The sequence below is a fragment of the Fukomys damarensis genome, unplaced genomic scaffold, assembly GCF_012274545.1.
Source record: "Fukomys damarensis isolate Sample0158 unplaced genomic scaffold, DMR_v1.0_HiC HiC_scaffold_28, whole genome shotgun sequence".
Classification (NCBI taxonomy): Eukaryota; Metazoa; Chordata; class Mammalia; order Rodentia; family Bathyergidae; genus Fukomys; species Fukomys damarensis.
The window spans coordinates 33439963-33450107 of record NW_022900940.1 but is presented as its reverse complement, the minus strand read 5'-3'; the positions used below and the strand labels follow the sequence as shown (position 1 = coordinate 33450107).

Genomic DNA, 10145 nt, shown 5'->3' with positions numbered 1-10145 from the left:
AAAGAAAAAAAAGTGAGAGAATGAAAAGATGAAAATAAAGTGTTTGTAGATGGGGAGGAAAGGAGGGGGTGAAGGGAGGGCAGAGGTAAGGGGCAAAAATGAGAATCAAGACTTGTCATGTAGAGGTAGAAGATCCCAACAATGAATGTAACTGTACTATATCCCTAAAATGTACCAATAAACTCAATTAAAGCTGAAAAAAAAAAAGAATATTGAACTTTTTGAAATTAGCATTTTCTGGTGTTATTACAAGAATAAATAATTGCCAGTTTCATTAAGTTTGACCCTTCTAAAAGTAGTCTCATTTTGGATTTTTTTTTTTTTTTTTTTTTTTTTTTTTTTTCCGGGGTCTAAACTGCGGCTCTGTGCTTAGGAGGTGAGTGACAGAACCACTGAGCTAAATCCCCGGCCCTCCGCTTGACTTTAAATGTACACAGTTTTTACCATGGAAGCTTTAAAATCTGGTTCACTGTATTTACAGTCAGTTGTTGGTTGGCTGGTTGGTTTGGTTTTGCGTTGTAAAACCCACCCCCCGCCAAAAGACAGTTTGGCATGTGATGAGGTTATACACTTTGCAAAATGTTCTGAGGACTTCTTTTTAGATGGTTACATCAAGTCTAAATTATGTATTGTATTTAATAATTCTGATGATAAGTTATTTCCATATATAATTTCATAGAATGATTATAGAAAAAAGTGTTAGTGATAAGAATTGGAATAAAGTAGAAGTTAAACTCCTTTAGTTGGGTAGAGACAGAAATATGACATGCTAATAAAAAAATAGCATGCAATTTTTAGGATAGCCTGGCTATTATCTTAACAAACATAAACTAATATAGAGAGGATTAAGATAACATCTTTATGATAGTATAAATCTTTCCATCATCATGAATTTATTTATAGAAGTCTACTTCTATAGAAAAACATTTAAGATATACTGTAATTACATTTTCACCCAGTACAGCTCAGAAAATAACTTTGTGAAAGGTATACTTTAACAATAGAGAAACTGAACCCAGAAAGGTTTTGTGCTTCTTGGCTCCCTTTCCTGTTAGATCTACTCCTCGCCCTTCTGTTTTGTTCTGTTTTCATTCGACTCCACGTGTTCTTTGAAGAAATTTAATCAATGTAAAACTGGGAAGTAATGGATGAGTGTCTGTAAAATTATGTTCTGAAAATTGACTAAAAAAATAGAAAGAATTAAATGCAAACGAAATTTAAAAATCAATTACCTCAAAAATATACATATTCTCTTCTCATTATCCCATGTTACATAGGTAGCAGAAAAGACCGCGAGGGCTTCAGGTTATTAGAATTAGTCATGTTTTATTAACCTGTGTTTCTAGTTCACAATGTTTACATTCCTTATGGGAAACTGATACATGCACATAATACACCTTAATTTCCTTTTTCAATCCGTTTCCCTCTCCTCTCCTTCCATCTCATCTATCTTGATCCCCTTCTTTTTCCTCTTGTAGGTGTATGCAGTACAGAATGCTCACCTTCTGTGTGTGGTGCTGGTTCATGTACTTACACATTTTAATTCCCCTGGCCCTTCCCTCCCTTTCTCCTCCCACCATCTTTTGATCTTCTTCCCCTTTTAGAAAGATCTATTTTCAACTTCCTATTATCTAACTTTCATTGTGTTGTTTATTTATAATTATTTTGCTCTTTGTTTATAATTTTTTCATATGTAAGCTTGTATGTCTATCTTATTTCACTTAACATGGTTTGGAGGCGCATCTATTTTCCTACAAATGACTCAAGTTTATCTTTCTTTACAGCATAGATAGAACATTTTCTTTATCCCGTCTTTAAGGGACTGATAATTCCTAACTTGGACAAACTGTTTCAGTCAAAGGAGAAACAGTGAAACCTCCTTATTCTAGAAATCTTGTTATAAAACTGGACAAAGAGAATAACAGGAAAAAAATTAGAGGCCCATACCTTTTCAATATAAAAACATATTATGTATAGTATTAGTAAAGTGAATTCATTGTCTTCTTTGTGACATTTTTACAGAAATGGCCAAATTTGTGTTTGGTTACAGGGAAAGTATGATTCTACATCAGGAAGACCATTGAATGGAGCATGGTCCAATAATAAAAAGGATTCTGGATGGCCAAGTATAGCCAGGCATTTTTTGCTACTCTTTCCATCAAAAGGTGGAATCTGTTTTTCTAACCCTTGAATCTGACCTCACAGGTTTGACTTATTTTGATCAATGAATGGGCCATTAGCAAATCTGATGAAAGAAGACTTGAAAGTGGTTGCGCATTAAGCTTTCCCTTTCCTTGCTGTTGGGAACCCAATGCAATCATGTCAACAAATGTGTGCTTAGGTCCTTAAAAATGGAAGTGCAAAGGGGAAGAAAGCCCAGTGGCCCCCCTGAACCCTCGTCAGCCTGTCCATGGTTAAAGCAGACTTCGTGAGGGTCCTCATCAAAGAAGAGCAGAACTGTTCAGCCAACACATGGAGTCACGAGAAGAAGAAACTGTGTTAGGTCACTAAACTTTGGAACATCTTATTGCTCAACAACATGATTTGGTAATGCAAGATCCTAGCTGCAGAAGAAAGTTTGAATAGTTTTTAATGCTCCCTCATTATGAATCACCATGGTAAAACAGCAATAGAGTAGAACTTTCTGAACCTGATTGAAGATATTTATCTAAAAACTGACAGTTAATATATTTTGTATATTTAGGCATAAACCTTAGAAGCATCCATATTAAAATTTGGAGTCAGTCAAGAATCCTGCTATTATCTGTTCTATTTAACATTGTTCTGGAAATTTAGCCAATGCAATATGATAATAAAAAAGGAAATGAGATACACAAATTAGAAAATAAAAGAAAGCAATGTCTTTATTTGTAGATGATATAATTGTTTATGTAGGAAGCCCTGGAAAACGCAAATATCATTAGAATGAAAAACACACTGCAAATAATGTCGAAGAGTAATGAGGTAGAGACCTATTTTACTAAGTGGCAAAATTTATTATTTGTTAGATTATGATGAGAAGAAAAAGTACTGTGCAGACCTAGACAAATGACTAATAAAAGAGAATGCAGAGCTAAGAAACAAACTGAATTGGGCATTTGTAAAAACCTACATAGGATCGATTTGACATCACAAACGGATTGGGAAAGGATGAACTAGCTACTCCCAGGAATCAAGACGTAAATAATGAATAAACGAAGCTGGACGCAGTAGCACATACCTGGACCATCAGGGGGCCATCTGGGCATCAGGGCGGTTGAAGCAGGAAGGAAAAGGGTTGGGATGTAGCTGCACGGTAGAGCGCCCGCTAGGCATCGAGGTCCTGGGTTCAATCCCCAGCATTATTTGAAAGAAAAAAATGAAGAAAAGAATGAGTAAAAAATAAATGAACTTTTAAAAAGAAACACAAAAGAATATATTAGGATCATAGAAAAGGGAATCATTCTTTTAAAGATACAAAATGTTGGGCATGGTGGCACATGCCTGTGATCCCAGCTCTGCAGAGGCTGAGGCAGGATTGCCTTGAGTCTGAAGCTACACATTGAGTTCAAGGCCAGGCTGAACTACATGAGATCCTGTCTCAAAAATCATTAAAAGCACAAAATGGAACAAATTGTAGAGATTGACAATTGTTATCAAAGGACAACTTCAAAATTATTTAGCAGCCAAAACAACACTTGCCAGAGATATAGTTGAGTTGGAAGGTACAAAGAGGAAATAAAAGTTTGCCACACATAGAGCTGAGAAATGATTGCAATAGAATTTTGTTTTGTTTTGTTTTTTGTTTTTTGTTTTTGAGACAGAGTCTCACTATGTAGTTGAGACTGACCTGAACTCACTATGAAGCCCAGGCTGGTCTCGAATGCACAGTGATCCTCCTGCCTCAGCCTCCCAAGTGCTGGCATTACAGGAGTACGCCACCACGCCCAGCTTTTTTTTGTGTGTGTGCAATAGAATTTTAAAAGATCTCCTTCTATTAGTCTGAATGAGAAATATATAAAGGCAGATCACAAAGGGGGTGACTCTCATAGTGAGTCAAGAAAAAGAAAGGGAAAATGTCCAATTTCACAGGTAACCCAGATAATGTAAATTAAAACATTCACTTTTGTATGGACTGTGTACTCTAAAAATCTGCATACAACATGTATGGCAAGAATTCAAAGAAGATTTAAACATCCTTATGTTGGTATGAATAAAAAAAGCCACTTTGCCAGGGATTTAGTTCAGCGGTTCGGTGGCCTGCCTTGCAAGTGCAAGGACCTGAGTTCAATCCCCGGTACCAAAAAAAAAAAAGACACTTAGTGAAAGCAACTTGGCAGTCTATGGTAAAGTGGTACATGAACCTATTTTTTTACAGAATTTTTAGAAATTCCACATTTAGAAAAAAATTCTAGAAGATAATCCACTACAGGTATATAAAGAGATAGGTTCAGGATGCCTGTGTAATCGTTCTTTCTTACAGCAGATTTTATTGTAAATTGAATAAGTAAATTCTGGATATAATATATAATAAAATGCTAACTCCCTATAAATTGGAAGAATCTGAAAAATATAATTTTGATAGAAAAAAGGCAAGTATGTCATTGCTTGTACAAAGTTTTAAAACTATAGAAAATACCATAGACTATCCATAAACACGTCTATGTGGTAACTGCAAAAATAGACATGGGAGTGATGAACACTAATTTAGGACAGAGAATAGCTTGCGGATGAAGAGGGTGAGATTTGTACATATGAGCACTTCAACTGTCTATGCAATATGTTTTACTTTTTTAATCAATGAAATATTAAAACGTTAGTATTTAATAACATTTGTTGAATAAAAATATGTCATTCTCTGTAATGTTTTGGGTGGTAATGATAGGTTATTAAAAATAGTGTGGTGTTGAATAAAGTAGAATTCTACTGTGGCCAATGTAAGACTTCTCAAACTTAGAATGTGTTGTGAGTCTTTAACATATTTGACTATGGAGAGAATTCTGAGGGTATATATGGATAGACTAGGTTATTGCAAACAAACAGGAGAAATGCATATCTAGAAATGGACAGTGCTTAGTAGTTCTTTATTAAAGCAAGTCCCTGAAGTTGGGACCACCATCTTCCTTAGGGTTGAATGTTATTCTAAATGAATAAAACTTTGTTATATGTTGCTAGGCTTGGGGGAAATTTATTTAGAAGTTCTTCAAATGTGTGCCATGAAATAAATGTGGAGTTTAATTTTTTAGGGTTTTCTTGATTTTTTAGGGTCTGGCAATTTATATTTCATAAGTTTTTTTCAGTGTACAATTCAATAATTTTTAGTTAATGTTTAGAATTGTGCCACAATCACCACGGTCCAGTTTTAAAGCATTTCCATGCCCCACAAAGTTCCCAGCAGCCCGAGAATGGTCAGTCCATATTGCCACCCCCAGGCAATCACTAATTTGCTCTCCATCTCTATACATTTGCCTTTTTTGGATATTTCACACAAATAGAATCATATAATATGTAGCCTTTTACATGTAGTTTCTTTTACTTAGCACAGCTTTTCTGAGGTTTATCCCTGTTACAGGCTGTGTCAATATTTCGTTCCTTCACATTGGTGATTGGTTGATTATACTTCATTGCATGAACACACAACATTTGCTTTATCAATACAACAATTAATGGTCATTTGAATTGTTTGTAGTTTGTAGATTTACGTCATGTCCAATTTTTGGGGGTTTTTGTGTGTGTGTGTGTGTGTGTGTGTGTGTGTGTGTGTGGTACCGGGGATAAAACTCGGGTCCTTGTGCTTGCTGCAGGTGGTGGGACCACTGAGCTAAATCCCCAACCCAGTTCTTTTGTAATAATGTTTTTCCATTTATCTTGGGTAGATGCTCAGGTGAGGAATTTACTGTTAACTTTTTAAAATACCATCTAACTATTTTCTAAAATGGTGATAGAATTTTTCATGTCCACTAGTGATATATGAGGGTTCAATTTTGAACACTTTTTTAAACATGTTAACTATTAAATATCTTCATTGGTGAAATGTCTATGATTTTTGCCGTATTTTAAACTGGATGATGATGATAATGAAGATGATTTTTTGAATTATAAGTGTATTAGTCTGGATACAAATCTTCTACTGAAAAAAAATTTTGCAAATATTTCCTTTCTGTAAAAAGAATAATATAATTTTAAGTGGGTCTTTATTTTCATGTGTGTCCCATCTCTCACATGATCTTAATTTGGATAGAAAGTACTCTTGAGAAGATAATAATTGTACTGATACTATGATCCTATGCCTTTGATTTATTTGCAGTTTTTCTTTAAAACAGACTTAAATCTTGAGAGAAATCATTCCGACTTAGTAGCACTCCAGCCTTCCAATCAATGATGGTTCTGCCAAAGCAATTATCTTGTACTTGTTTTTCTATATATGTTCCAAAAATAAAACCAGTATTGAAAATATTCTTTGAATTTTTCTCAGTTTTCATTCTGAATTTATTTTAAATTTTTGCATGTATAGCACGGACACACACACCTATGCACACAGACACAGGGGTCTTTTCTTTGCCTCAGAAGTTAAGATTTAGTACTTTGGTAATTGTTGATGTTACTTATAAATTTTGGCCAAACTCCGGTTGCAAGATTACTGTCAAATAGAAAACAGGAACTCAGTGAAAAAACAATGAAAGTGATCATTAATTATGATTTTGGTGAAGCAACAGTATGAATCCAGGAAGGCAACTGCTCCTGCCTTTAACACCAGGCAGGATAAGCTCTCCCAGGTCACCTGCACCAGTTGTCTAGGAAACACCACTGACTCCACACAGCACCCTAGCATTCTCCCACAGCTCCCTTACATGCACAGTGCTCTTCTTTTAAAAAGAAAGAAAGAAAGTTTTGCAACCTGCCCTTATTGGCTTGAAATGAATGTCCTTTACACTTGAATGTGCCTTTTGTTTCATTTTTAAAAGTCTTTCTGAAAGAAAACCTTGTATGAACACCTGGCATTTCACAAATTATTGTGTTGCTTAAGGGCACCTTTTCTGGGCCTGTCTTTTATTCATATGTTGAAAGGGCAGAGCATAAACAGATAGCTTTCCTGTGCTCTACCTTTGCATGCGTGAAGAGGTGGAGGCGGGGAGGGTAATAATCCTTCATGTGTTTTTGCTGCTTGAGAATATTTTTTTGAGGAAATACACAGTTCTCCTATAGATATAAAGTAAACATATGTTAAAGATTTTATTTCATTCATTATTGAAAGAGAACTGGGAGGATGTTACAAGGTTCAACAAATCCTAGGGTGTTGAGAGGACTATAAAAGAGACAGTTGGCTGTTTCCTTGGAGGCGGGGTCAGGGAGAAGGCATAGTAAGTACTTCATCAGAGACACCCAGCAATCTTTTCTGCTTACTTTACATTCTGTACAACTTGAGTCAGGTTTGTCAAGCTTTGTCGGTAACATGCGAGAATAGTAAATATTTTAGGTTTTGTGCTCCTTAAAGTTCCTCACTGAACTCTACTGCTGCGACCCGAAAGCAGTTGCAGACAACACGTGAACAAATGAACATGATTACCTCTAAATAAAACTTCACGGATATAGAAATTTGAATTTCATATTCTTTTCCTATGTCACAAAATATTATTCACTTTATATTTCCGTTTTCCAATCATTTAAACATCTAAAAAAATACTGATGGAACGAACATAACGGCCTGCAGATCCAACTGCAGATCTACAGAGAGCAACTTGCCGGGGATTTAGCTCAGTGGTTCTGTTGCCTGCCTTACAAGCACAAGGACCAGAGTTCGATCTCCGGTACAAAAAAAAAAAAAAAAAAAAAAAAAAAAAAAAAAAAAAAAAAAAAAAAAAAAAAAAAAAAAAAAATTACAGAGTAACTTCATAAACTCCTTACTAAGATGAGTAGATTTATGATAATGAGTTATCATACATAATGGCCTAACTATATATTACATATATGCATGTGTAGGTACAGGTGAAAAAGCCGAAAACCAAGACCAGACTAGAACCACTACAAACCTTTATTGTAGGAACAATCCACCGGGCTGCCTCCGATCAGAGCGAGAGCGAAATGGCAGAAGGAGAGCTTCTTTTATAGGACTGGGGGTGGAGTTAAATGAGATAGTACTAAGGGATTGGAGGAGCCTGTGACATCACTGGGCGGGGCTTTGTGACATCACTGGTTATTTGGAGGAAGCAAGTATCTGGTTACTTTTTGGGTGGAGAAGAGGCATCATGGGAAGAAGGCTGTACTTTGTAGGTGGGAGAAGCCATCTTTTAAGGTGAGAAGCAGGGCATTATGGAAAGGGGAGTAACGGCCATTTTAAGGCGAAGGAAATCTAACATAAGTAATAGTGAAAAAAAGAACAGTTAGAATCTTATGCGAAAACAGTTGGAAAACCCTGGGTGGCAAAGTAAAGATTATTATATCTTGTTGTTGACAGGAATTATATCAACCTAGTATACCACCCACTTTATCCTTAAGATACCTCCCTATGATGAAGCCACAACTGTCTTTGATGGGTGAGGACCCAGAGGTGATTCTTAGAATTGCCTTTACTAAACTCACATGGAGTTCCAAGCAGAGGTGGCCTAGTTAAGGCACCAAACACTCTGCTTGTTTTAGGGAGTAAACTTCAACTGACACAGCAGAATCCATATGTTTGGAAAGTTTGGTAGTCAAGTAAACACCTAAAAACCAGTGTTCACAGGTTTTCAATTGATTCCAGTAACTACAGGAAGTAGTAGATGATTTCTTCCCCCCTTTCACTTGCAGAAATTCTAAGGGAGAAGCATTCCCTTTCCTCTGTGCTGTATCAGCAGTTGCTCCTCTTGATACCAGACTACTTCCCTTGAGCTGCCCAAGGAGACCCCAGGTCTTGTCAAGAGAAGAACATGAACAGATAACTCGGTAAATGCAGTTTATCTCGACTGCTCAGTGCATCTGGGTTTTCCCCCTCCTCAGCAGAAGTATTTTAAAAGGCCAAGTGAAATTAATTTGACCTTTAATGAGGTAGAAGGAATAAAATATATACACCTGGCTGCTGTAAAGGGGTTTCCCCCCTGTAGTAACTTTGTGGGTGACATTTGGCTAATTTATATCTAAAGAAACATTGGCTGCATCGACACAAAGTCTGATGTCTTTAATGTGAGAGAAAAGAGGATGCAGTTGGAAAGGAGTTAATTTTGCAGAACAACAAGTGAAGATGACAATGCGGCAATAATCTGCCTTTTGCATTTATGTAAAGGATGGTAGAATTGAGCACAGAAGGACATCTTCATCTGTACCCTCATCTTCCATCTTTTTCATTGAAAATCTCTCAAATGCAAAGATTATAAAGGTAGAGTAACTTCTGTGAGTTTATTTGACCTTATTTTAAGTTTGCTATGCTAGGTTTTGTTTTAAAGGATGAGGGACCAAGAGATGGAGAAAAGAGGCAGGAAGGAGAGGAAAAGGAACTTAAAGAGAATTAAGATGTGCTGTATACATGTACCAACTCCCCACCTTGTGGGAATAATGAATGCAATTATTACGTACTGCTAATATCTACTAATAAAGATTAAATTAAAGACAACCATTACCAAAAATATGTGTGTGTGCGTGTGTATATATATATATATATATATATATATGTGTGTGTGTGTGTGTGTGTGTGTGTGTGTGTGTGTGTGTATGTATATATATGATGTATACAATCATGATCCTGATGTATGTTAAAAAGTGGCTGCAACATACTTTAATTGTTCTTAATTTTATGCTATGAACTAGATTATTTTGAGAAATTAGCACGATCATATCTTAAGATTTACAAAGAAACTTTTATTTTTAGAAAAGAAAGTAATATATGACCCATTGAGATATATTTTTAAAATATAAAATGAAAGCATGAATATATAATACAAATAGTTATACATATGAAATTAAAAAGTAAATCTCTCTTTCTAACTCCTTTTCTTATAAACACACGCACAATAGTACATGCTTATTCACATGCTTCTTAATCCTATGATCCTTTGCAAACAGGTTTAGTAAGCATCCTCATGAATTTTTATTATGTATTTGCATTCATATATTTATGTATATATAGAATATAAGTAGGTACTTATTTTAATTGCACTTTCCCTCTCTATACATCTTGAGAGTCTTTCAATTCA

The 10145-nt window shown here is 35.5% G+C and overlaps 2 protein-coding genes and 1 long non-coding RNA gene across 6 annotated transcripts in view; 2 read left to right on the top strand and 1 right to left on the bottom strand.

Moving 5' to 3' along the window:
- Positions 1 to 10145, bottom strand: part of LOC104854315 (immunoglobulin-binding protein 1) — a 563742-nt gene that overhangs the window by 54299 nt on the left and 499298 nt on the right. For 3 of the 4 annotated variants that reach the window (XR_778058.1, XR_778057.1, XR_778056.3), the window contains exons 1-2: positions 8010 to 8093; positions 3221 to 3322 (exon numbers count right to left, since the gene is read on the bottom strand). The gene's annotated coding sequence lies outside the window, so the exon portion shown is untranslated. Of the gene's footprint in view, positions 1 to 3220; positions 3323 to 8009; positions 8094 to 10145 lie in introns of those variants that run through there. The other variant, XR_004514652.1, reaches the window with a different exon arrangement.
- Positions 1 to 10145, top strand: part of Kcnh8 (potassium voltage-gated channel subfamily H member 8) — a 318111-nt gene that overhangs the window by 33481 nt on the left and 274485 nt on the right. The gene's annotated exons all lie outside the window — the stretch shown is intronic.
- Positions 8187 to 10145, top strand: part of LOC104854317 — a 14406-nt gene continuing 12447 nt past the window's right edge. Inside the window, exons 1-2 of the long non-coding RNA XR_002024980.1 lie at positions 8187 to 8272; positions 8767 to 8901. This is a non-coding gene — a long non-coding RNA (uncharacterized LOC104854317). The remainder of the gene's footprint in view (positions 8273 to 8766; positions 8902 to 10145) is intronic.